Here is a 27,034-nt window from a genome sequence, read left to right as displayed (position 1 = left end):
ACACTCAAAGAACTTCTTCTGTATCTAACATTAAGGCATTCAGTTGGATCTTCTATGTCATACAGAAAATGTAGAGGTGGTAAAAAGCTGAAGACCTACAGAAAGAAATGATTTAATCTGAAAAATGATGGACAGGGTTTGGAATTATCTGTCAATGTTTAAAAAATCAGTAAATGTCGGAGAATGTTCGGTTAACGCAACCCCTGATTCATGCTGGGTTAGGCAAGTGATTGTTTGTGTCCCACCAGAAATAATCAGCCTGAGACACCACCGATGTTACCAAATAATCCACAGTTCAAACTGTAATAAGTACACTTCATTAAACAGCTCACACATAGAGCTTACCTTCTGAAATCGCAGAGATCATTAACCTTCTGAAAACATAGTGCCGAGTTAATTTATCTCCAGCCAGACTAAAGGTGTAGGTGAGCAGAGCAGTGGTGTATGTATTTCGGAAATCACCAGCGAATCTCTTTAAGCACGTCAAGCCTTTATTCACAGCAGGATCCTAGAACAGAAACAGTGTGAATGATGTGACCTAATTTTTAACAGGGCTTCAAAAAACTATACAGCTTGCTCTTTAAGACATTTTTACTCTACTGACCATAACTGATGTGTTCAGTTCAAGAAGTGATGCAGTTATGTAGGCAGTAATGGTCACACTGTCACTTACACCCCCCTAGACATAGACAGCAAACAAATGGATTACAGTGCTTAATTTGTACAAAATGCTCAATGTGTCCAGAACAATATATGTTCTAATCCACTGATTTTCTATTTTATTTGTAAGTACCTTCATTCTGTTATGGAAGAGTTTTCCCTTGCTCTCATAACAACCATCTGGTCTTTGGTGGAATATCAGCCATTGCTTGATTCTCTCAATTTTATCTGGCTCAATAAAGATATAACTTTGAGCTTTCCCAAAAGTCCTCAGCACAAAAGCGTTCAGCCTGTTGCATTTTATGTAGTACATTAATTGAGAACCCTCTGAAGATTTGTGATGTGGTTGTCAAGCAATTTCTACCATATTGCTTCTGATTTTAATTAATGTTCATTGGTGTTTATTAAAGACAGCTGGTATGATTTTGTGCAATGGGATTTGTATTGATGGGTAAAAATAGACTCTGTACTGTACCATGTATTTCCCTCTCCTTGACCAAATGTGGTATATGATCCATCTGAGTTCTCATAGTTCAGTTGCCTCTGATACCCTGTTTAAGATCATTTTTCTTTAGTGTGCTACGAAAACTGTACACTGTAAAAATTTACGGTAGAAAACTTGCAGCTGTGGTTGCCAGAAATTCACGTAAAAATTATGTTAACCACGTTTCAGGCTTTACAGAACATAATTAATGCCTTTATATTTTATGGTGCATTACCACCACTTATATTATTAAATTATAAACTTGATGTATTAACCTTCTGAAACTGTAAAAATCTGCTTTTCACTTTATAATGTATTGTTAATCTCCGTAGTAATTACAAAAGGGCACAGGATGACATGAAGTTCAATAGAGGCCCTTCCTGGAGCAATGACCAATAAACATGTAGAGACAGTGCTCAGTGTCACTCACACAAACACTAAACACCATCATGGTAACACGTGAAATTAAAATTATGCAATAAACATTAACTAAACTACATCAAATATAACACAGAACACCCAAAGTACATAACTGATGTTAAAAATAAGAAACATAACTATTTCCATAAAATATAATTAAATGAACTGGGTCACGCAGGGAATTCTGGGAACGCCGGATTATTGTTTTTTACCATAATTTTAACAACAATTTCCTGTAAAATACATGTACTCTCTTGTTAAACATAATATACATTTTTACTGTTAATTATACAGAAAATCATACTTTTTACATTAAAAAATATGTATTTATAAAAATTTACCATAAAACTACATGCATTGTATTTTTTAATATCTTAACATTTTTTACTGTATATTTTAAGGTAACTACCCGTTAACCAATTAAACATTTTTTACTGTAGCATTTATACAGTCTTTTACCGTTAAAATTACGATTTTTTTTTACAGAGTACTTGTAAAGTGTAATTCAAAATGGTAATTTTCTCACCACTCTTAAGGAAGCCGGTGGCTCTCTCTCTTGAATGGCTGAGGTCAGCTGCTCAGTGTTCTCCAGGTACTGTAGAATGTAAATATTGGGAGAAAGAACAGCAATGTTCTGCTCTCCACAGCCAAATGGCATCCGTAATAATCCGTGAAGATTCTGCAGCGCACGGCCCAATATGTCTCCTACAAGAGAACATAAGATCTCAAATTGGCAAAACTGTTCATTCAGCCTGATTTCTAGATCAGCAATATTCACGACACAGTATTACAGTATGCTTTAAAAAAAAAATTATTATTAATTTTTTTTTTTTTACCAAGGACTGAAGCAGAGGATCTTGCTGATCCCTCTATCGTGTTTTTGGGAAGAGTCAGATCCACCTCTTCTGAGATATTTTGGCCTGTATACAGAGGCACAAAAATAAAACCAAGTAATAAATTTTGACGCAGACTGTTAAGTTAGAAAACTGTTTGAACAACCAAAATAAAGATATGACTTAGCTGATATGAGTAAAGACAATCTGAATCCATTTAAAAAAAATCATAAATAGCTTAAAAGTACACAGCACTTACCCTTGGGGCAAATCAACCAGCTATGACTGTGAATCTTTTCAATTCCTTCAGCCTGAGAAACACATATTAATGTTAGCAGAATTCAAGGCTTTATGTTCTTTAGCTTCAGCATAAATCTTTGATTGCAATGTAATTTGTAAAGGTACAGTGATTTTTTTAAAGATAATATTGCTTAAATTTATTCAGTATATTACGATAAAGAATGACTTGTATATAGGTGTTACTGCATAATACATTTTACCCACGTTTACATGCAAGCTTTTTGTGACTGTGTCAATGCGTCCTCTCTCTGGCACGCTCACAATCTCATTGTCACACACAGTCTGGGACTGCTCTGCCTCTGCACTGACCGTAATATTAAAGACTCCTGCAAAAATAGAAATGTATGGAGAAGAATTTATCACCACTGAATAGATACAAATATTGAGAAACAACAGAAACAGGACATTGACTCAGATTCTTAAAACATTGATTAAAATGAGTGATTCTAAAACACACCCAGAACAGAAGGAGTGAGAATCCATTTAAAGGTTTTTCTTCCATTAGCACATAAACAGGATGAATACTGATCATCAGAGGAGGCTTTAAGTGTGTAGTCTGAAGAAGGAGCTGGAGTTACTTTAACCTGTCAAGGAAAGACAGATGATTAGTTCATATTTGAAATTATAGAAATTTGATAAGACTGTTTTGGCAATCTCACCATGATACACTTGGACAGATAGTTGAAGACAGTGGCCTTCAGCTCAAAAATCTCCCCACGGATGATGGAGTAAGGCAGAGAGAGCTCCAGGAAGAAGGGCTGGAAAACTGTGAGCTGAGCAGGAGGAGCCAGACCCAGACCTTTGGAGGACAGACAGAAGGCATCCATCTACAGAAAGAAATATATGAATTTAGTTTAAGTATAGTTATATATGCATGTTCAATTTGTAATTTTGCTGCCTGATGACAGGTCTGAATACTAGAAAATTACATTGTCCATGTTCAGACGTTTATGTTTCTCCATTATCAGTACACTTTGATCTACAGCACTGAGGCCACACAGTGAACCTGGTTCTGCTGAAAGCTGAAGAGTGTTTTCTTCACCTGGTACTGCAGTTGCAGGAGAGAACTGCAGGGACACCTGCAGCAATGGAAACGATTTTTCAATCTATATACAGTATGTATACACTACCGGTCAAAAGTTTAGTTGCTCATTCTTTATTATAATTTTTTTCACATTTTAGAATAATAGTAAAGTCATCAAAACTATGGAATAACATAAATGGAACTATGAGAATTATGATGTGACAAAACAAAATCCAAAATAAATCAAAACTATGTTATATTTTATCATCTTCAAAGTTGTCACCCTTTGCCTAGAATTTGCAGAAATGTACTCCTGACATTTTCTCAACCAACTTCTTGAGGTATCACCCTGGGATGCTTTTTAAACAGCATTGAAGAAGTTCCCATCTATGTTGGGCACTTATTGGCTGCTTTTCTTTATTATTTGGTCCAAGTCATTAATTTAAAAAAAAAAAATTGTTTAATTACATTTTAGTTTTGTAATGAAATAAATTTATATGGTGGCACAATTATATTTTTGTCTACAAAACTAATTTCAAACATTTAAGCATACGCCTTCAGATCAAAAGATTTTTAAGATCATGAGAAACATTTCAGTCAAGTGTTTCAAAACTTTTTACCGGTGTATATATTTAAAAAATGGTTACAGTAAGGCAATTACAATGGAAGTGAATTGGACCAGTCTATAAATGCTAAAATACATATAGTTTTGAAAGTATAGACACAAGACATACACATTATACGTGTTAGCATGATTTTAGTGTGATAAAAATCACTGTATCTAATCACTTCCATTGTAAGTGCCATACTGTAACTGCAATATTTGCTTTTTTTTTTTTTTTAATTATTATTAAAGGAGGGACAAGTCTAAATTTTGTTTAGCTGAAATCAACATTTTGTCACAAGTGCTGTTGATTGAGCTTAACTTGCGTTGAACCCAATTTTTCTTTAATGTTTGTTTTGTCCAACTAAATGACCAATTTTCATAACAATTACCACCATATTGTAATGGACTTAGTTGACACACCTTGTTTTCAAGGCATTTCTCAGTTTGAAATGCTCTGGAAGCAGCCAGTACAATCTCACTGGGCAGCACACAGTAGGCAAGGAACTGCATATTAGGAGACATCTTGGCATGAACATGCACCCTGAACAGCACTTCTCCCTCCAATATCCCATCAGAGCCTTTAACTTCAATGTTCTTAAACCCCTGATGAATTATTTCTCCTTTAGATACAACCTGACAAGAATAAATATAATAACTTGAAAGTAACAGTTGTGAATAAAATAGTATTATGACAAAATAATATGCTGCAAGGATAACTTATCAGTGTTTTGCTTTATCCCTGTACCCACCAGGTAGAGTATGGTAACAGAGCCACTTTCAGTATTCTCTCCAGCAATAGTGTACTGCACGAATACTGGAATCGTCACCTCGCACTGCAATGGTTCCTGTAGCGTTTTTATTGTCAGCTGACTTGTTTTGGTTGTGGGTTTTTCTTTGAGAAGCATACATTTGGATGAACTTTCAAAAATGAATTGCGGGCCAAACTGATTGCCTCCTGAAACAACTGCCTAGTTAGGAGCAGAATACACAGATCAGAGAAGCCCACTGCAATTGATAAACATTTATACAGACATGCTTAGTCTTATACTTAAAAACTTGTGTGCAGCTTGCAGGGTCAACAGTTCCTGACATCACCTTCCTATTCTATCATCACCATTACAATCTTGAGCAGTGCACTTATTCCAGGGGTACAGTCCTTAAATTCATCTAAGGTTGCTTTGCTTGGAAAGTATGCTATCGTAACTAACATACACAAATGAAAACCTGGAAATGAAAAACTCACCAATAGGGAAACAGAGGTCCTTTTTGATGTGGATATATTAAAAGTGAATTGGGCAAGCCCATTAATGTCTGTGGTGAGCTCAAGGTGTTTAATGTAAATAGCATAAACAGAAACTCTTAAGTTAGGAACTGGGGTCCCATTTGAGAACTCAGCTTTAACCTGATGGATAAACAAAGATGAAATCAACCTAAATGCTGAAAGAAGATGACTGAAATAATAATAAAAGTAAAAATACATTGTACATGATGATAGTCAAAATATTCAGAAACAACTGACTCCATATTGTCGCTGATTCCATGGCACCTTATCCAACTAATAATATGCATACTGTTTAAGAATATTATTTTTTAATTTTTTAATTATTATTAATTTATAAAATAATATTAATATTAGAATAACAGATGGCCCCCTCCTAAAAATAAATACATACAAATTAAAATAATAAACAAAAAATGTTATGCAAATTTGGTACCTTTCCCTCTATGACTGATCCATCCTCAAAGTATTCTGGTAGATCAACAAATGTGATCTTACCAATTGAATAAGACAATGACACACTTTCACTTCTTTGCATTGAGATATCTGGAGAATATAAAAAGAAATGGTACATTTTTGTCAAAGCACATTAAAAACTATTATATACTCAGAATTAACTTCTTTAACTTTCCAGTGTTCTACATTTGATCTAGTCTTGAAGCAATTCCAGCTGTTTAGTATGATAGCAGTGCAACCAGATTATGCTAAACATGAGCAAGACATTTTATTGCCATAATAACACTAGCAATGCAGCTATTTAGTTTTATATATATATAAATATATTTAAATGCTGTTGTTCTACAGATAAAAAATATTATAAAATTGTTTCTGAAAAAACAAAACTGGAGAGTGTATTATAGAGATGCATCATTGTATTGGAAAACAAACAAACATTTTGTTCATATTGAAAATTCTTGTTAAACAATTATTTTTTGGACAACAATATTTCTGAATACTTCAAGAATACCCCCCAAACAAGGTTCTGGTTCTAATATCGAAGTTTCAATTCTATGCTTTAATTTCTATTTTGCACACAAATCATACAGATTAAAGCAGAATTAATTAAAATCTAATTTTGAGTATAGTTTTGAAACATAATGCAGTGTTACCAGAAATAAATTAAATGTAGACATCAAATACTTCTCAAATACTTCACACAATTTCAGCAATTGGCCATGTGATGGTTCTCTTAGTGGCAATGACCTGAGTAATTCTGTTGGCTCTAAAAATATTAATTGTTTCTGGCTTTCATTGCTGTCACTGGCCTGCTCCACACTACCTTCAATCCATCATCAAGCATCACGCCTCAGTCCAAACATGATGATCAGCCACTCTTAATGAATTAAGCACAAAAATAAACCACCTCCATGCCAACACTAAAAAATAAGCTGCATTTGTTGTAATTATTCATTTTTACAAAGTGATCTGGAGCTACTACTTGTACAGAAGTGCAATGGCTATGTATTAGTGTTCCAGCATAATTGCGAATTCAATGTACTTTCCTTTTCAGTTTCATTCTGTGTGGGAATGTGTGTATATGTGATCTACAGTATATGTACAGTATATACAATAGATACTCCACAATTGGGCAATAAACTGACCTTATGTGTCTTTTAAAAATAACCATTCCCAGAAAAATATTTATTAGAATTGAAAGATGAGTGATCACATTGACTTATTTGTTTATTATCTGTTTTATTTACACACCTGTCCCCTCCTCAGTTATCGATGCAGTGAATAGAAGAGAACTGAAGAGATATGGTGCAACATATCCCATTGATCTTTTGACAAAGCCTGATATTGGGAAGACCTGAGAGACACAGCCTGTCTCATTTAGCTAGGAAAACACCAAAAACACAAAATTGTTAGATCAGTCAGATCCCAACAGAGTTATCAATGAATAATTGTTCATGTTAAATAAATTCTATATTTTGTTATACTCTTACCAGTGCTGACTTATTAACACAGTAAGGCTGGTAATGTATTGTAGATACATCGTATGGGTTAAATTGATTAAATTGTGTGGGATTGCAGAGTCCCATCTTCACCGTACCCGGAACTGGCCGCCCATGGGTGTATCTGTTAAAAACATATATTTAACAAAAATGATGGTGTGTGTGTGTGTGTGTGTGTGTGTGTGTGTGTGTGCAGATCTTAAGGTGTCCCTCACATCTAGTGTTTTCCTGGGATGTTTTTTTTTTTTTCATTTTTATTGAAGAACAACAACAAATATCCAAACAAAAGACATCCATACATACAAATGTATAGGAGTTATTTTAAGAAATAAATAACATCAAACCTAAGTAAAAGAAAATCAGTAAATGACAGAACTTCAAATTGAATATCAGTTATTTTTAGTTCTTTAGCAAGTGGAATGTAAATTTTGATTTCTTATTTAATAAATCAATTAAATAAGATAAATGTATAAAATTAGCAATAAAAAAAGATGTATTTAATAAATATTTAATTAAATAATTATATAACAATATTTAAATCAAACAAAATAACCTCAGTTCTGAAAATGTTAATCTGCTTTTATAACTGCTTAAAGTTAACAGATACAAGGAAAAAGTGTTGCCATATCCGCTTTTTAAAAGCAAATTTGGGCTTGTTTTTTCTTAAAGTTGCTTATAAATTTAAGCTTATTTCCAAAATACATTCACATATTTAGACTTGCTGGTGCTTGGCTCCCAAAGGACACTAATGTGTGAACAGTACAGTTTATTTTTATTTAGGCCTTTTCATTTTGTGTTTATTTTGTTTGGAGATGGCTTATTACATCTGAGTGTGTGCTCCCTTTCGCTTATTTTGGGCTTGTTTTTCTAAACCAGGTCGCTTGTTTCTCTTACAAAATCTGGCAACACTTCTATGCAAAGGAAGCAATGTGACATCACTCACCTTCCACACACCCCCAGCTTTACTTCTTCTTCATTTGCTCTCACTGTCTTTGGCTGCTCTAATATTACTTCAAACTTTGGCAGAACTGAACCACAGAGAAAGTTTGTTATAAGCATTCAAGGCCTTAAATATGTTTGAAAAAGTTTTTAATAAAAGCAACAAAGAAGCACTCTCTTACCATACTCTTTAACTTGAAACAGTTCTTTAGTTGTTGCTTTGCCAGTCTCAACAGACACCTCATAAATACCAACAGGAGCCTCTGGATTCAGAACATGAGAAAGTTGCAAAATCTTTCCATGTGTAGTTGTGGCATTAACCCACTGATTAATTCTGTTCCCTCTATTGTCCTGTTTGTATGAGTCATTGAAAGATAAATAAAATGAAAACAACTGGAATATTTATGCACAATAAAATATCTGTGAAAGGGCTAGTTGAAATAAATAAATAAATAAATAAAAACAAGAGATTATCAAGTTTACCTGTACTGCTATTGTTTTGTACTGTGAATGGAAAGCAGATAATATCAGACAAGTGTACAAAATACATCGTAACACTGATGGGAAATATTTGCATTTCATGGCTGTTTACTTTGAGGTCTAAGTCTGAAAGAGCATTTGAGTTGTAATGTGTGAGTAAATATTTATATGGCCAACTGAACACTGTACCAAGATTTCATAATTTTTGCCAACAATTTTACACTGTGCCATATTTCTAAACACGGTGCATTTGTTTTACACTTTTTAACTATGTATAGAAAAAATAGCACCTTACCATTTCATCAACTGGTCTGAAGTTCAGGTCCATTGTAAAAATTCTGAATTGCACTATAAAATTTAGGAAGACAATCAAACACAAGATAACTTAAGATGTAGTTTGTTAAAGCAACTGAAAATTAAGAAATCTGGACACTGTAGAACACATTGAAGCAGAACTACCTGTTTGTCCAGGATTGTAGATTTGTTTATCTGTCCGAATTATTGTCGTTGGATTAAATAGTATGAATTTGACTTTTCTCTTTTCAATCAGATGAGTGTTTTTTCCCTCGAGCTTCCACTTGAATCTCTTGCACTGAATCAGACTAAGGAGCCTGTTAAACACATGCAGTTGTATTACAAATCAAAATCATCTACAGAGAGCAAAATCTTTTCATGAAAACATTACAAATAATTGCATTTGTAAAAACAAAAATGTGGTATTGAATGCACACAGGATGCTCAAAAGCAAAAATAGGGCATATTTATTTTTTACATTCTAATACAATATTTATTTGATAGGCTCACTGACATGATTTTTAAACAAATACAAGCCAACAAGTTAAAAAATAATAATCATCTTAACAAGCCTGCAATTCAAGACAGCGATGGAATTCCTTCTCAGTGTTCTCCTGAAAAATTGTTCGTTTCTGGTTACCGTGAACCAGATAAATGGTAAGCTGGAGAGGTTCATCCAGCTTTAGAAGGCTTGCACATAATTAAGCCTCTGAGCCTGATTGTATAACTGCAGGAAATATCACCATGAACAACCTGTGAAAAAGAAATGGTTTTACTTGCCCCCTTTTTCAAGGTGTCAACAACAAGTCAATAGCCAAAATAATGATATCCTATTCAAGTCACTCTTGACTAGATTCAAACTATAAACACCCATGAAAGTACATAATAGAATATATAGGATATGTAAATATTTTTACACTAACGGCTTAGAAGTTCCTTGATGGATACAAAGCAATATAACACATGTTATCAATATTCCTCTTTTGAGTAGCACAGGGAAAAATGGCATGATAAGGGGTCGTGAAAACTGTTGACAAGAATTCTCTAGCAAAGCAAAAACCTTTTCCATAACAATTTTTTTTTTTTTTTTTTGACTGGACACATGACCACAATGATGATTAACTGTTCAATTTTATGGGGTGGTGCAGTGCAGCAAGTTTTTTTCTGCTTGAACTATACTGCATACAATGTAATCAAATACAAAGATAATCTGATTTAGAAAAGTAGATAAAAATAATGAATGTAAACAAACATACAGTGAGCAAAACAAGAAATAAAAACAAAAAAATAAAACACTTTAGAAATAGGCAAATCAACACAGATTGATTAAAATGTGAAGTTATAGCAATAAAATGCTTCATTTTCAGCCATCAATTAAATCTGAATTTTAAATGGCCAAAAGTACACTACCGTTCAAAAGTTTAGTTGCTCATTCTTTATTTTATTTTTTTCACATTTTAGAATAATAGTAAAGTCATCGCAACTATGGAATAATAGAAATGGAAATATGGGAATTATATTGTGACTAAAACAATCCAAAATAAATCAAAACTGTGTTATATTTTAGCATCTTCAAAGTGGCCACACTTTGCCTAGATTTAGCAGAAATGTACTCTTGGCATTTTCTCTACCAACTTCTTGGGGTATCACCCTGGGATGCTTTTTAAACAGTATTGAAGGAGTTCCCATCTATATGCCGGGCACTTAGTGGCTGCTTTTCTTTATTATTCGGTCCAAGTCATCCATTTCAAAAACTTTTTTTTTTAAATAAAATTTTAGTTTTGTAATTAAATAAATTAATATGGTGGCACAATTATATTTTTGTTTACAAAACTAATTTCAAACATTTAAGCATACATCTTCAGATCAAAAGGCTTTTAAGATCATGAGAAACATTTCAGGCAAGTGACCCCAAACTTCTGAACAGTAGTGTATGTCAACACCCCCTTCTATTCTAGACTGACAATTCTTACTGCTACAGCAGATTCAACAGAACTGCGTGCTTATAATTTTCTGGCAACCGTTGGGAGAGGGCCCTTTTCTGCTTCAGCATGACATTACTCCTGTGCACAAAGCAAGGTCCATAAAGAAATGGTTTACCGAGTCATATGAGACTGGCCTGATCCCCAGTAAGAACCTTTGGGATAAACTGGAATGCCAAAAGAAAGCCATCACCCAAAGTCAGTACCTGACCTCACCGATGCTTGTGTCTGAGCATCCCTGCAGCAATGTTACTATGGAGGACGAGGACTGCCATTATTAAAAATAAATAAATATTTAAACATATTTGCAAATAAATGTAAAAAATGAAAAAAGTGTGCATATAAATACACAAATAAAATGTAAAATGATATTTATTAATTTATTTCCACATTTATTTATTCCCTTAATTATTTATTTCTACATTTATTTATTTTTTCATATATTTATTTCTACATTTATTTATTTATTCATGTATATATTTCCATATTTTTTATTTCCAAATGTATATATTTCCACATTTATATATTTCTACATTTATTTATTTCCACATTTATTTATTTCTACATTTCATTGTACCTATGGTAATGAGGGAGGCGTGCTTTATTCATGAGGCATAGCAGTCGAACTCAGAGTGCTCAGAGCTTGGAGGCCACAGTGACATCTTGTAGTTGACAAAATTAAATACTCATAGTTACAGATGGGTGTGGGTGTGCATTAAAGGAATAGTTCACCCAAAAATTAACATATGCTGATAATTTACTCACCCTCAGGCCATCCAAGATGTATATGACCTTCTTTCTTCATCAGAACAGGATTTAAGATTTTTAGGAAAGTATCCCAGGTTTTTAGCTTCATCCAATGAAGCATATTTAGGCAGCAAAAAAGTGATCCACACGACTCCAGTCGATTAAGTAATGCCTTCTGAAGTTAATCTAAATGTTTGTGTGAAAAACAAATCGCTAATTAAAATGTTTTTAACTTTAAAATTATGCTTTAGTTAAAGTTAAAGTTTTAATTAGTGATTCATTTTTCACACAAATGTATCGATTCACTTCAGAAGACATTACTTGATTGGCTGGAGTCGTGACTAAGTGACTAAGTGTGCTTTTTGGACTGTCAAAAATTTGCATTGGATGAAGCTAAAAACCTGGGATACTTTCCTAAAAATCTTAAATCCTGTTCTGAAGGAGAAAGAAGGTCATATACATCTTGGATGGCCTGATGGTGAGTAAATTATCAGCAAATTTTCATTTTTGGGTGAACTATTCCATTAAGAGATTGTAAAATGTACCTGGCTGTGAACTGAGAGAGTATAATGGGAAATGAATATTTGTATTGAATGAATGACTTAGAGGTCTTATATCAAAATCTTATATCACTACTGTTTAACAAAAGGTATATCTTGGTACAGACTCTTTTAAAAATCCCTGCAGGGAATTCTAAAATGCCCGGGACTCTGCTGAACATTTTGGCAATCTGAACAAAAACTGCGACTCCAACAGATCTGATAATAGACACTTTTTAGGGTGCTTTCACACTTGGTTCAATTGCTTGGACCGACCCCGAGTTCGTTTCCTCCCCCTGCCCCCGCTGGTCTCTGTTCACATCATATTTTTTGTGTCAAAACCGCGATCCGATTACGTAATCAACATGCATACAAGCGGCAGCTGCTTACCACTGTGTGTAGGTAACAACTTGAGAAGACGTCACTGTGTTAAGTGAAGTATTAAAATTTGTCTCTTTGGATTTACCACGAAAACTTGTCACGCACAGAACAACACTTGTGTTTGTCTCCCGCAGATGCATTGAATGTGCAATGATGTGATGAATATTTGCCTTTGTCTGCCGCAAGCCCGCGGATGCGTTACAAGAGATGTGAAGAATGTGAGCTGCTCTCTGAAGGCGGAGTATTTGGACACAAGAAGGTAGGAGAAATGCATTATACCATAATAATGTCACACCTGAGACTTTTGCCCTAGTGGCCACCAGAGGTCGCTAGGAGTTTAGTGACTTTTAGTTTGAAGTTTTGTGTTTACCTTCTTGTGTCTCTGTTCTTGATTCCTGCCCTGATTGTTCCCAGCTTTTCTCGTTTACCTTGTTTCCCCCAATGTATTTAATGTCTTTGTGCTTAGTCTTTTTCAGTTGTTGTTTCCTGTTATCCCCATGGATGTAACATTTGTTCAGTTCCCGAGTTTTAGTCTTATTTTGTTCCTGTGTTTTCCAAGTTTTGTATCTGGACTTGTTTTCTTATTTAATTAAAGCTGCACTTAGATCCTGCTCTCTTGAATTCTTCCTGCATTCATTACAGAACAACTGACCCCGCAACTATGGATCTAGCGGCTTTGCAACTGCTGCATCTCAAACAGAGAGACCAAACCATATAGCAGTATACTGAGCATTTCTGTAGTCTCACCCAGGATTTTGATTGGGGAGATCTTTGTTTCAAGGACATCTATCACCTTGGACTCAATGAGCCGGTGAAGTTATGCATGCCTAGAGGCAGGTGTGAACTCTCTTTAGTAGAATTCATTGACCTTGCTTTGAGGCTCACATTCTCCCCTTACACTGTGGGGTATGGCGGGAACCCCGTACCGCTAATGGTGGCCACGCCTGCCACTCGTCTATGCCTGCGACGGCCAACGAGCCTACGCCTGACACAGCCAACGAGCCAATGCCCACATCTGCCCTTCAAGCCTCCCATCGCTCTGCCCTTCGAGCCTCCAATATTTTTACATCTAGCTGGATCAGGGAAATTGGACGGTAACTCATACACTCACTTGGATCTTTGTCCTTTTTAAGAATCAGACTGATCCAGGCTTGTGACATGGTTGGCGGAAGCTTTCCATTCTTTAATGATTCCGTATAAACTTCTAACAAAAGTGGAGCCAGTTCTGTAGCATAAGATCTAAAAAAAATTAAGGCGGCAAAGCTGTCTGGCCCCGGAGTCTTGCCTGTAGGCAAGGCCTTAATTACCTCGCCAAGGTCCTCCAAGGTTATCTCAGAATCAAGAGAATTTTTGTGCTCAGCCATCAGTTTAGGGAGTTCTAATAGTTCCACAAAATGTCTAATATCTTCATCAGTAGGCGAAGACGTGGAGCTATAGAGATCAAGACAGAACACTTTAAGAGCATTATTAATATCATTGGTCAAGGTAAATATTTCACCACCAGCAGATTTCTTTCAGGGAATGGTAGAAAAAGACTCTCTCTGCTTTATATATCTAGCCAGAAGTTTTCCTGCTTTGTCCCCTGACTCAAAGTATGACTGTCTTGCCCTGAATTGCCAAAACTCTACCTTCTATGACAAAATAGTGTTATATCTGTATTTCAATTGGGTCAATTCTCTGAGGCCATCAGATGACATTCGGCACTTCAGCTCTGCCTCGGTACATTTAATATTCTCTCCCAACTCCACGAGTTCTCGTGCTTTGGATTTTTTTATGAATGAGGCATGCTGTATGATCCGACCTCTAAGAACCGCTTTAAGTGCCTCCCAAACCACGACCACAGAGGATACTGAGGACCAGTTGATCTCCATATAAACATTGATTTCAGCCTTTAACAAGTGTTGGAATTCAGGATTTTGCAATAGGTATACATTAAAAAATGCCAACTATATGATTTCTTTTTTTCCGTATGTGGCAACACCTCTAAATTCACCAGGACATGATCTGAGACTAAGATGTTTCCAATTGAGCAATCCACAACAGATGAAATTAGTGACTTAGATATCAACAAAAAATTTTATTCTAGAATAAATCTTATGTACTGATGAAAAAAATGTATAGTCCCTACCAGATGGGTTCAAAAGTCTCCAAATATCTGTAAGACCAAGATTTTTACACATCCTGTGAAGCGTCAATGAAGCGTCAATGAGTCCATCAAAAGATTAGTCTCCTCCCAATATTATATCATGAGGGGTGCCAGCAGCTTGCAACATCCCTTCAAGATCTATAAAAAAACCCTGATCATCAGCGTTAGGTGCGTAAATATTAGTCAAAATCAACATTTACCCCTGAATTTCTGCTAAAACAATAACGACTCTTCCTAATTTATCTTTAATCTGTTTTGAGATATTTGAATTGTAGATGTTTACTTATCAGTGTAATGACTCCCCTGCACTTACTTGAGCCAGCACTAAAGAAAATATGTCCACCCCATATCTTCCTAAATTTTTCAGCTTCCTGCGGGGAAAGATGCATTTCTTGAAGAAACCTTCCTTCTTTTTATGGGGTGCCCCAACCATTCACATTCCACGTGGAGAAAGACAATCCACTCATAACATTTGACATTTTGACATATTAGAAAAAATAGATTGTGTGTCAAAAATAAAATTATAAAGACCACATTCCAACATTGGTGCAACAATCAAGAAAAAAAACAGAAAAAAGAAAAACATGTGCATAAACCCCACAAACGACAGCGCCAACCAGCGTCCATCCTTATACAGTATACCTACAAGAGTCTCCGAGACAACTTTGCCGTCAGATTGCTTAAGTCTGGTGCTTCTGTACAAATTTTGTGAGACAGAATTACACAACAGAAAATAATGTATAAAACAAACTCCATCCAATAGGAGGCATAAGCACAAATAACGTGCAGATTCATCCACAAACTGTCCCGAAGGAGTGTTATTCCACAAAACAAACTCCAGCCGCTAGGCGGAACCAAAACAAAAAGAAACAAAAAAGGCGCTCAGTTCCTCGGACAGTCAAGTGAATTTCCTGTGAGTCAGGCCCACTCGGCTGCATCGAGAGCATCACACAGTGACTTACTCATTCCATTGACTATATGAAGGACATCGCTTGCTGTGAGCATGTAAATATTTTGTGGCCATCCTTAGTATCTATTCTCAATTTGGCCGGGAACTTCAGTGCAAAAGCGACCTTCCATTGATGTAAGAGTTTCTTGCATTCCTTGAATCGATCACGTTTCTCTCTTGTCGAATTCGCAAAGTCTGGGAACAAGAAAATGCTGTGGCTCTTCCAAGAAATCCTTCCTTTACTCCTCACCTCGCATAACACGAGACCTTTATTGGATGATCTCAGGAATTTGGCCAGAATTGATCGGGCCTGTCTCCCTCTGCGGATCTCCGAGCTGGAACCCTGTGAGCTTGCTCGATTTCCAGCTTATGGTCTGTTATGTCGAGCAGACTCGGGAAGAGCTCATCTAGGAATTTCACCATATCTCGGCCTTCTTCGTCCTCAGGAATTCCAACAGTTCGGACATTGTTTCACTGGTTATGATTCTTAAGGTCTTCCAACTTTTCCCAAACGCACTCCAAGTCCATCTTGGTCGGTAGCGGGTTAGCAGCTAATTCCCTCTCCGATGACTCCAGATAATCTATCCATTTCTCAACATCTGCCACTCTTGTAACCAACTCAGTAAATTTTGTCTCCATGGCAGTGATCGATCGACATATTACAGCAAGATCCTCCAAATCTGCAATGACCTTCGTCAGCATTGCCGACATGTTCAACAGTTGACACTGAATCTCTTTCACCGCACTGGCCAAACTGAGTCCCGGGCTTTTGGCCAGCTGCTCAGGGGCTTCAGCTTGAGCACGTAAGTGTCTTTTAATGTCTTCAGAGCCCAAGGATTTTGAATTCTTTGACATTTTGTCTTCATAGAACAGTTATGGAACAGGGTGTATCCAATCTCACCGATTTATGACACAAAAAGTATTAAAACTAGCAAAGTGCACAGAGCTCACCATTCACGCGTCCGAACCTCGAATGGCGACAGGCGACTCTTCGAGTTATGTTTGTTTTTTACATAGATTTTATCTATGAGGATATTCTGTGATCTATGAGACCCAGAAAGTGGCCTTCCTCACACCACCAGCTGTGATGTCAACATTCGAGCCTTCTTCTAGAAGCAGGTTTTTCCAATGCTGTTCAAATTATCAAAATTGTATGTAATTTTTTAATAAGTTCAACCATTTTCCATTTATCTGTATTTTATAGGGTACCGCTGTGAGACCTCTGCTGACATGGATATGATGGCATTTTGTTTTCCTCTTGAAGAGAACACTTTATTTGATTTTGTGTTCTTGGTTTAAACACTGCTCACAGTTAGGGAGAGTTGAAAGGTATAGTTCTGTATTTGGAGAGGCACTAATGTCTCCCTGCAACAATGTCTACCATGCCCATTGCATATTTTTGCAACACCAGGCACCCACACAAAATGAGATCTCTTACACAACAAATATAATGATCACACAAATATAATGAAAAGTTAAGCAATTTAAATAGTTAAGCTGTCAGAGCACAGTGACCATTTTCCAATTAAAAATGTTGTTTACGCAAAGTAATAAAAGGCCAACATGAGTTATTAAATGACAATGACTTTATTACAAGAAGAAAAAAAAAACATTTCATGCATAACGGGTATTACAGCAGAACACGAGACTGCTATATACAGTATGTCAGTGCGTGTATGGTTAACAGCGTCTACAATATGCCTTAAAATACAGTAGCAAGTGTCAGTCGACCAGAGATGCCACAAATTTCACTGGCACATGCCTCTAATGACCGGAAATGCCACAAAATTCAGTGGAATGTGCCACTAAAAACTGGAAATGCCACTGGATGTGCCACAAAATCAACCTAGTCTCATGAAAATTCGTACATATTTTACTAGATGGCTATTTCTTATGATTTCTTGGTATAAATTTGTGATTTCATCACGTGCAAATGCCCGGATGTCTAATGCAGAAGTAAGCGCAAGTTTCGCGCACAAGGCGTTAAGGACATGCTTAATAATATTATGCCCTTACCCAAACCCCTTACCTACACCTAACCAGTCAGTAGAGTGTGTAAACATGATTGGAAGCTGTTGTGTGTGATAAGAGGCAAGTAATTGTTGTGTATTAGATGGAAACGATGTCCAGCGACATCATTGGCTGTAGTGAAAGTCATGAATTCGCCACAGAATTCTCTGGTGAAATCCTTTATGAAACACTCGTTGAGTAAACTAGTTTAAAATCACATTAAACGGTCCGACATTCTGAAAAGCACTGACAAATGAACAGGAGAAAACACTGACATGCACATATATAAATGAGCAGTCTTTTCACACATAAGCGCCCTTTAAAAATGACCATGAATTTACTAACACTAACTGTACTAATAATAGAATATTAGATACATATAGAATAAATATTATTATACTAAAACTATGGCTCTATTGAAATGTTAATAGGCTACATTAGGGTTTGAGAGAATATCTTTCGTTTTTGTTGCAACTATGGCAGTTTCTAAATGTGTATATCTTGTATTTAGACTTTAGGTTTTCTAGAGCTTCATATTTTAATGAAAAAGCAGAATGCGATTATTGCACAAGCAAGACGAGGTACGTCAAACAAACCTCGACGAGACTATCTGACACGCGAATCCACAGGTCCAACAAATAGAGACTTTGGACTGACTGTAAATCTACATTTGGTACAGATTATTACAAGATTAAAGACTGGAGCGGTTTATTGTTATAAGAGATGTAAAATGAGCATATTTATCCAGAGATCTGTGTGCTTTAGGCTCTTGAATACTATAAGAATATTTTCAAGTTTTCTCATTTAATTATTCAGGACATCCTTGACAGAACCGACTTATCGAAAAATGGAACATATTTTAATTTAATATAAATGAATGGTTTTCTCTAGACTAAGCTGTTGACTAATGTAATGGGTGATGTTAACACTAACTGAATATCATTTCTGAAACATTTCAAATGCCACACAACAAAAACAGCATTTTTAAAGGGATTTTTACATCTGTTAACTAAATTATAAACTGAATTCATCTTGTGCAAATGAAATGAAAGAAAATTGTATTCTTTAAGTACTATACTTTAAAATTTTTCAAGTAAATGACTAATTACAACCAATAGTATTAATACAATAAATAAATAAACAAAATCTTAAAATCATTTATATTGTATTTAGACTTTTGTGTTTAGGGTACTGTTTTTCATTTAAAAAATGCCATAGTTTCTTTTATCGAAATCATGTTATATCTAACCATGGTAGTGAAGATCCATGCTTGATTTTACCTAAGATTATTATGGTGTTAACATTTTAAAACTTTAACAAACTAAATATATTGGTAACACTTTTAAAATTATATATATATATATATATATATATATATATATATATATATATATATATATATATAAACCTATGGGCAACTGCAAAATAGAATCAAGATTCAAATAGATTCCAATTTTCAAGAGATGGCTGAACTTGAATCAACATCAGCCCGATGAAAGGAGTCCAAATTAAATTGCACTGGCAGAATAATTTAGCCCTATATAGGCTATACTGTAAATTAGTGTTAACTTTTTTATTTGTATAGCTCTTCTATACCTTGCTGTTAAATTTGCACCTCCATACCAACTCAAAATCAATTCCTTACCATATGAGCTCTTCAGTGGGGAGAAATATGCAATTTGATTGGTAATTGCCCTTATTTTTTATAATATCACTTTTAATATTAGTTTCTAAATTTTTCATTTTATTGGCCCTAGACCCCCACCCCACACAGGTGCTACCAAATGAGGTGCTGGTGCCACCACCCTAAACACAAAAGTCTAAATACAAGATATAAACATTTAGAAACTGCCATAGTTGCAACAAAAACGAAAGATATTTTCTCACACCCTAATGTAGCCTATTAAAATGTCAAAAGAACCATAGTTTTAGGATAACAATATTTATTCCATATTTATCTAATATTCTATTATTAGTACAGTTAGTGTTAGTAAATTCATGGTCATTTTTAAAGGGCGCTTATGTGTGAAAAGACTGCTCATTTATATATGTGCATGTCAGTGTTTTCTCCTGTTCATTTGTCAATGCTTTTCAGAATGTCGGACCGTTTAATGTGATTTTAAACTACTTTACTCAACGAGTGTTTCATAAAGGATTTCACCAGAGAATTCTGTGGCGAATTCAAATGTTTTCTGTACTTCTCACTGCTTCTCGCTGCGTGTTCTCAGGCGCTGAAGGAATCCGCTTAATGCCCGGATCACAACACCCGATAGCAGCCGCTTTGGGGTGTGTTTGTAATACTGCACTGGAGAAAAATAAGAGACCACTGCAATTTATAGGAATGTGTTTAAGTAAAATGAACATTTTTGTTTTATTCCATAAAGTACTGACAACATTTCTCCCAAATTACAAATAAAAATATTGTCATTTAGAACATTTATTTGCAGAAAATTAAAACTGGTCAAAATAACAAAAAGATGCAGTGTTTTCAGACCTCGAATAATGCAAAGAAAACAAGTTCATATTCATTTTTAAACAACACAATATTAATGTTTAAAATCAATATTTAGTGGAATAACCCTGATTTTCAATCACAGCTTTCATGCTACTTGGCATGCTCTCTAGCAGTCTTTCACATTGCTGTTGGGTGACTTTATGCCACTCCTGGTGCAAAAATTCAAGCAGCTTGGCTTTGTTTGATGGCTTGTGGCCATCCATCTTCCTCTTGATCACATTCCAGAGGTTTTCAATGGGGTTCAGGTCTGGATATGGGCTGGCCATGACAGGGTCTTGATCCGGTGGTCCTTCATCCACACCTTGATTGACCTGGCTGTGTGGCATGGAGCATTGTCCTGCTGGAAAAACCAATCCTCAGAGTTGGGGAACATTGTCAGAGCAGAAGGAAGCAATTTTTCTTCCAGGATAACCTTGTACGTGGCTTGATTCATGCATCCTTCACAAAGACAAATCTGCCCGATTCAAGCCTTGCTGAAGCACCCCCAGATCATCATTGATCCTCCACCTGGTCATCTAATGGTTTGACAGAAACCTGGAGAGGCCTTCAAGCCACAGTGTCTTGCACCCACTATGGAATTTGTTGGAGGATATTTTGGGGCCTGAACATTGGCATAGCCAAAAACATAATTTGTATTTATCATAAATTTCTTTAATAATTGTTTTCTCTTTCATTACAAATATGTATTTGCACTATTTTTGACTGGGTTACACTTTTTTTTTTCTTTTTGCTCTTGGAAAACAAACACTTGTGGACTACAACTTCCTGTAACTCATGTCATGTCATCTCAAGCTGCTGGTGCATCCTAACACTGAACTTTCAGTTTTAATTACATTTGTGACTCAAGTCTCCAAAACACCTGTCTCAATTGTTTATCATCATTTGCTTGAAGATTTTGAGACTAGTGACATGCAACCCCCTCATTACACTCATTGTGAATTAGAGGCAGCCAAATGTCCATATTATACTGTATTCATACATGTAAATGCCATTTATTGCCTTCAGCAGTTGGTTGCAACTGTTGGGCTAAAGTAAACACGAGACTAACGCTGTGCTTAGTTAATATTATGCCCTTACCCAAACCCCTTACCTACACCAAACCAATCAGTAGAGTGTGTAAACATGATTGGAAGCTGTTGTGTGTGATAAGAGGCAAGTAATTGTTGTGTATTAGATGGAAACGATGTCCAGCGACATCATTGGCTGTAGTGAAAGTCACAAAAAAAAAAAAAAAAAAAACACACATAAAAAAAAAAAAATTAAAAAAAAAAACATTGAGCGAGCTCACAGGGTTCCGACTCGGTGATCTGCTGAGGGAGACAGGCCCCAATTAATTCTAGCCAAATTTCTGAGATCATCCAATTAAGATCTTGTGCTATGCGAGGCGAGGAGTAAAGGAAGGTTTTCTTGGAAGAACCACAGCATTTTCTTGTTCTCAGACTTTGCGAATTTGACAAGAAAGAAATGTGATCGATTCAAGGAATGCAAGAAACTCTTACATCAACGGAAGGTCGCTTTTGCACTGATGTTCAGTGGCGATTTTAGGGGGTGGCCTGTAGTGGCCTGGGCCACCCCTGAAATCTCATTGGCCACCCTGTGGCCACCCCAGAACTGATTGGTAGTTCATCATGTTCATCAACACAAGAACAAAGAACCAATAGAAACACCTGTCAATCAAAGATGACATCTCAGGTCATTTGTTGATTTAGATCCACACTGACCCAGGGTCAGTTTTATATTTCTGACCATTATAGTAGTGGTGGGACTGAAGCTGTGTGAGCTGATCTTTGATCAGTGGGGGGGAGGGGCAGGTCGCAGGTGGCCAGGCAGGTGCCGCAGGTCGCGGGCAGCGGGCGCCAGGTCTGGAGTATAATGGTCGGTCAGAAGCACGAAGCTGACACGAGCTAGCGTCTACCTCCAACTTCCAAGTTGACGACGTCGATTTGTGGTCAAAAAGAAAGCTGTTATTTGAGAGTTATGTTCATCTAATCTAAAGTTTAATTTATCCCGAATTTCCATGTGAATGTGAAAACATTTTTTCATTGTTTCAGTAGCTAGGTTAAAGAGTAAGCTAGACCCTACACCACATTCAGCATGTTATCTTTATATTGACATGAAATATGAAATGCCATGTTTTCTGATTTAATGACGGAGGTGTGTAAAGCGTTTTAAAGATGTATATGTTCAATAGCTAAAGTTATATATATGGCTAACCTGTGTGTGAAATGGAAGGGTTTGTGCTGTGACTGTACTTTAAATCTTTACATGAGCGTTATTTATGAGCTCTTTATGTGTATTATTGGTCAGTCAGACCAATAAAATCTTCAAAGTTTTTATACCTTATTTGACATTTTAAATATGCAGAGGCAGGGCAAATTGCACTTAAATGCCGCAAATGATCTGACTAACTATTTTATTTGGTAATATTCAAAGTAATTGAAGCTATCAGAACATGTGGAAAATAAACCTGAGTAGACACTGTAAATAGAGTTTTTTTTACTGTATACAGAGCTCAATCTGCAGATTTGGGGTTTCCAGATTCCAATTTCACATACTGATTTGTACCCAATTTAACAATATTTCTGCTGGACAGTGCAGTTATAGCTAATAAATGAATGAATAATTGATTGAATGATTGATTGATTGAATTGCGCCTCAATCAGTTATCACCTGTACTTGTATCTTTATATGATTATACACTATACCTGATGTTATATGCAGATTCATTCTCTACAATGAGAATAGCTCTTAAAAATGTGTAACTGACATTTCCTAAACAATTACTGATTTAAAAATGGATGTTATGTTAAAATAACCAGAGATTCCCAGAAACTGTAATAGGTTGAAATAGAACAGGAATAGAAAACTGTCAAATGTCAAAACAACAGTCTGATATTGAATACAAACAATTCAATGAATGCTAACATGAGTTTAAGAATTCATTTATTCTACATGTGTAGATGTTGAAGCAAAGCAATGCGATATTTACACATTTTGATCATGTGCCATTCATAAAGGTTCTCCCGGTATCGCCACCCCACACTAGGTCTGTGCCACATCTTGGCCACCCCAGTAAAAATGTCCTGGATACGCCACTGTGTGGAGGAACACACCTTCGGGACAATTATGTGGATGAATCTACACGTTCTTTGTGTTTATTCCACCTATTGGCTGACGTTTGTTTTATAGATTATCTTCTGTTGTGTAATTCTGTCTCACAAAATTTGTATAGAAACACCGGTGTTGGGGATTGCCCCACTGAATGCCGGTTTTTAAGGTGTTAACCACTTCAGTACTCTGATCATGGAGTAGGAGTCATCAGATATCTTTCCCACCTTTTATTTGTGCAAGATTTAACCTTGTACACATGGCAGTATACATAGTATATATAGAGGTAGTTTCTGTAATAAACAATCAAACAGAAATAAATAACTTGTCTACATACATACTGTTATGATTCAACAGTAAATTACAAATAAACAATATCAATATATATGTCTCTCATAAATATGGAGATAAATTAAACATATATAATTATATTGCAGATATTAGCAATATAAGCAGCTGTGCTAGCTGCGCTAGCACGAGTGTTTAGATGTGACGAACTAATAATTATACAGATCACAAACAGCGGCAATACTGGCTTAATGCCAGAAATAGTTGCAACACATACAGAAACATTCTGCATCAAATATAGAATCATGATATGAACTTGCGTCGTCAATAACTTGCACTTAAGGATGCTGCACATGAGTGGAAACACTACAAACTCCGGTTGCGCCACTTGCGTAATAGAGAATACGTCACTTACGCTAGAATCATATCTGCGTCAAACTGTATAATGCGTGTTTTCCGTAACCCAAGACATTAACAAGAGAAGTTATGGACAATAAGACATAAGGCATAAAGAATTTACAACAGCCGCCCCCACATTAGAGCAGTAAATGTGCAAATTAAGAGAATTATTTAAGAGTCTTTAGTGTCATCCTCAAAGGCTGGCAACAGAATGAGGCGGGCAACTGGCCTGGTGTACATTTTGCCCCTGACAAGGACATCTGCTGTTCTCACACATCCATCCTTACTGACCACAGTCTTAACCACTTTACCGATAGGACACTGAGCTCTGGGAAGTTGGGGATCAATTATCAAGACTACTGAACCTACTGTCAGAGAGTCCAATGTTTTGTGCCACTTCTGGCGTGTCTGGAGCGTGGGTAAGTAGTTCCTTGTAAATCGAGTCCAAAACTGGTCCACAAGATTTTGACAATGGCGCTATCTGCACCGCCCCATTTCTCCTAAGGCATATGCCACCTGAGGAAGTGATGCATCCCGCCACCCCATGAGAAGAAGGTTTGGTGTAATGGCATCGAGATCTGCAATGTCTGCTGAGATGTATCCGAGGGGTTTCAAATTCAAAATGCCCTCTACCTCTACTAAGACTGTAGTCAGGACATCTTCAGAGACTGACTGACTTTCAACTGCCACCTGGAGAGCAGCTTTAATGGAGCGGACCTCTCACTCCCAAACACCACCAAAATGAGGAGCGTTAGGTGGATTGAACTTGAAGAGGATCTGGTAATCGGCTAACTGCTCTTTTAATTGGGATTCCATAATCTCAGACCTAATCTCCTTTGGTCTGCCATGTCTGGCTATGAATCGTCAAAGAGCAAGCATCCACCTCCATGGAGTTGAAAAGCTCTGTGTGTACAGCTCTTGTGGTGAGGCATTTGAAAATAACACCCCAATGTTTCTCAATCTTTCTGCCTATTTTGACATGATATGGGCCAAAACAGTCCACTCCAGTAGAATAAAATGGTGGACAGAGATGACTGAGCCACTCTGGTGGCAAATCTGCCATTTGTGGTACCTTGGGCTGAGCTCTCCATCGCTGACAGGATGAACAGTTAAGCTGGTGGTGTTTAACAGATTGGCGACCCCGCAAGATCCAATATTGTCTCCGTATTTCTGCATACACTCGTTCTGTACCTGGGTGCAACAAGCGCTCTAAGTCTTTAATAAGAAGCTTTGTTGCTGGATGCTGCAGTTCAAGCACTATTGGGTGAATTTGTTCCACATTTGGGCTTTCCAGTCTCCATAATCGTCCTCCAACTCTGAGGACATTAGTTACTGGATCCCACTCTGGAGCAAGACACGTTAGTCGACTGAGATTCGGTATAGGTTTATGTGTTTTGAGGGCCGCTATTTCCACAGGAAAGCTCAGAGTTTGACACTCTCTCAGTAGGACCAATTCTGCTTCAGGATGATCGATGGGCTGGGTGTTTGTCTAATCATTTGTCGCCTTTTGACATGCTTGTCGAGTTGCCTCCACTAACTCTTTCCATGTGCTGAACTGAGTGGCATCCAGAAGGGTTCGATCTGGTTCCGAAGTGGTCAGGCAGCATATAGTGAGACTCTTCAGTTCAGGAAACACATCTGGCCTTGCCTGTTTAGGTCTCTTTGGCCAGTGCTCAGATCTCAGTTTTAGAAATGGTGGTCCCTGACTCCAACGATCAGGCACAGTAAAACTTGAGTAGTTTACCTCTTGTGATATCATCTGCTGGGTTTTGCTGCATGTCCACATACCGCCAAGCACTGTGTTCTGTCAATTCCTGTATTTCTGAGACTCGTGTTCCGATGAAGACTTTGAATCTACAAGAGTCGGACTGAAGCCACTCCAGCACAGTTTTAGAATCTGTCCACAGAATTGTCTGCTGGATAATGAGAGTGATCTCATCTTTCAAAAGATTTGCTAGCTGTGCTCCCACTAATGCTGCACATAGTTGCAAGCGAGGCATGGACTGTTGCCTCTTGGGAGTGACCCGCGATCTAGCCATCACAAAAGAAGTATGAATGACATCTTCTGTGTACTCTACTAAGTAAGCCACTGCCCCATATGCCCTTTCGGATGCGTCACAAAACACACTTCCGTTATACATCATAAGGAACTGATGAGTAACTGAGAGGAATTGTTATGGCACTGAGATACTTTAACTCACTCTCCCATGCGTTCCAGGCAGCATGAAGATCTGGCAGCATGTTTGGGTCATCCTAATCTCTTTTTTTGGACCATAACTGTTGAATGAGCACTTTTGCTCGTGTGGTGAAAGGCACAATGAAGCCCAAGGGATCATACTGAGTTGCTAGCACTTGATAGGCCGTTCTCATTGTTAGTGCGGCATGTTCAATGGGACGATAGTGGTATCCTAGTGTATCAGCAGCACAGTTCCACCTGAGACCCAATGTTGGCTCCATTGGATCAGTCCTGTTCTGCCCAAGCCATTGTTCTGCAGCCAAGGACCTTAATTCAGTGGAAAGATGTGATATCACTGATGGCTGGTTGTTAGCCCATTGTCTGAGGTCTAATCCACCCTCTGCAAACAGACTGCACAGTTGATCAACTGTTAGCTTGGCATCAGATGTAGTTGGAAAGCTTGCCAGATAATTGTCCACATAAAAACTCTGCTGCACTGTTTGCAGAGCACCTGGGTAA

The 27,034-nt window shown here is 36.8% G+C and overlaps 1 pseudogene; it reads right to left on the bottom strand.

The window, feature by feature from the left end:
- The window catches only part of LOC127429681 (alpha-2-macroglobulin-like), a 32,405-nt pseudogene extending 5,925 nt beyond the window's left edge, over positions 1–26,480 (bottom strand).
- Positions 26,481–27,034: the final 554 nt, after the last annotated feature.

This window comes from Myxocyprinus asiaticus, chromosome 39 (assembly GCF_019703515.2).
Source record: "Myxocyprinus asiaticus isolate MX2 ecotype Aquarium Trade chromosome 39, UBuf_Myxa_2, whole genome shotgun sequence".
NCBI lineage: Eukaryota > Metazoa > Chordata > Actinopteri > Cypriniformes > Catostomidae > Myxocyprinus > Myxocyprinus asiaticus.
This window is presented reverse-complemented; position numbering and strand designations above follow the sequence as displayed.